This window comes from Crocuta crocuta, unplaced genomic scaffold, assembly GCF_008692635.1.
Source record: "Crocuta crocuta isolate KB4526 unplaced genomic scaffold, BGI_CrCroc_1.0 scaffold35, whole genome shotgun sequence".
Lineage (NCBI taxonomy): Eukaryota > Metazoa > Chordata > Mammalia > Carnivora > Hyaenidae > Crocuta > Crocuta crocuta.
This window is the reverse complement of record NW_027530625.1, coordinates 5,836,415-5,837,695: the sequence shown is the minus strand read 5'-3', so window position 1 is coordinate 5,837,695 and position 1,281 is coordinate 5,836,415. Positions and strand designations below refer to the sequence as shown.

Sequence of the window (1,281 nt, the reverse complement as noted above, 5' to 3'; positions counted from 1 at the left end):
CCTTGTGTGACGTCCCCTCCTTGGAAGTTGTGATACCAGATGAGCAGAGGTGGACCAGCATACCTAAGGCCTGGCAATGAGGGCTTCCCGCGGCCATCCCCAGTGGGGGCGCCTGTCCGAAGCCCCGTCTCACGGGCCCCACACAGACCTGAGTGCCAACCGGGTTCTGTCACTTTCTAGGGAGCCATACGCTCTTCACTTCCCCTCTCCAAGTCTCCGGGACCTTGTCCACAAAACGAGGATGCCCATGAGCACTCACCTGTGCGGTGAGCCTTCTAGAACCCCACCCCTGGTATCCAGGAGGTTCCTTGTCACCAGTCAGCTCTGCCCAGATGATAAGCCTTCACTGCAAAATGCAAGATAGGTTTTTCTACTGACTCTCTCCTGTTGAACAAAATTGATGGCCGAAGAATTACGAAGATGTACCTTTTTCCAGACCCACATGGAGATCTTTTTACTCTGAGGCTGGGGAAGGAGGGCAGAGTGAGTGCCCCATAAACTTTAAACTTGGTTGGATTTTTTTTTTTTTAGTCTCTCCATCATTGGCAGTCATGTTTTCAAATATGTTAATCTCCGGGAAGGTGCCTGGGTATCTTCAAGGCCTGGCTATGCCCGACAGCCAACATTTACTCAAGGTGTGTTTACCAATTTCATTCAGGATGTGAGCCTGGTGATTGAATGAATGGATGGATGGACGGATGGATGACTGAATGGGCTGGCTATTCGTCCATTCTAAGGAGTGGTTTATTTTATTTATTTTTTGAAAAAAAAATTTTATTGTTTATTTTTGAGGGAGAAGGAGAGAGACAGAGCATGAGCGGAGGAGGGGTAGAGAGAGGGGGACGCAGAATCTGAGGCAGGCTCCAGGCTCTGAGCTATCAGCACAGAGCCTGATGTGGGGCTCGAACTCACAGACCATGAGATCATGACCGGAGCCAAAGCCGAATGTTTAACTGACTGAGCCACCCAGGCGCCCTTACTTTTAATTTCTTTAATGTTTGTTTATTTATTTGTTTTGAGAGAGAGAGATTGAGAGAGCGTGTGCACACAAGTTGGGGAGGGGCAGAGAGGGAGAGACAGAGAATTCCCAGCAGGCTGTTCTGTCAGCGCAGAGCCCAGTGTGGGGCTCGATCCCACAACCTGTGAGATCGTGACCTGAGCTGAGATCAATAATCTGACCCTTAACCCACTGAGGCACCCCGGCGCCCCTAAGGACTGGTTTAAAGGCAAAATAGTTGGTGAGAGATTGCTTGCCTGCCTTCCCACCCCCAGGCCCTTCCC

The 1,281-nt window shown here is 50.4% G+C and overlaps 1 long non-coding RNA gene across 1 annotated transcript in view; it reads left to right on the top strand.

Annotated features, from left to right (window-relative positions):
- Positions 1-1,281, top strand: part of LOC144234856 (uncharacterized) — a 2,813-nt gene that overhangs the window by 451 nt on the left and 1,081 nt on the right. The window contains exon 2 of the long non-coding RNA XR_013336091.1: positions 532-635. This is a non-coding gene — a long non-coding RNA (uncharacterized LOC144234856). The remainder of the gene's footprint in view (positions 1-531; positions 636-1,281) is intronic.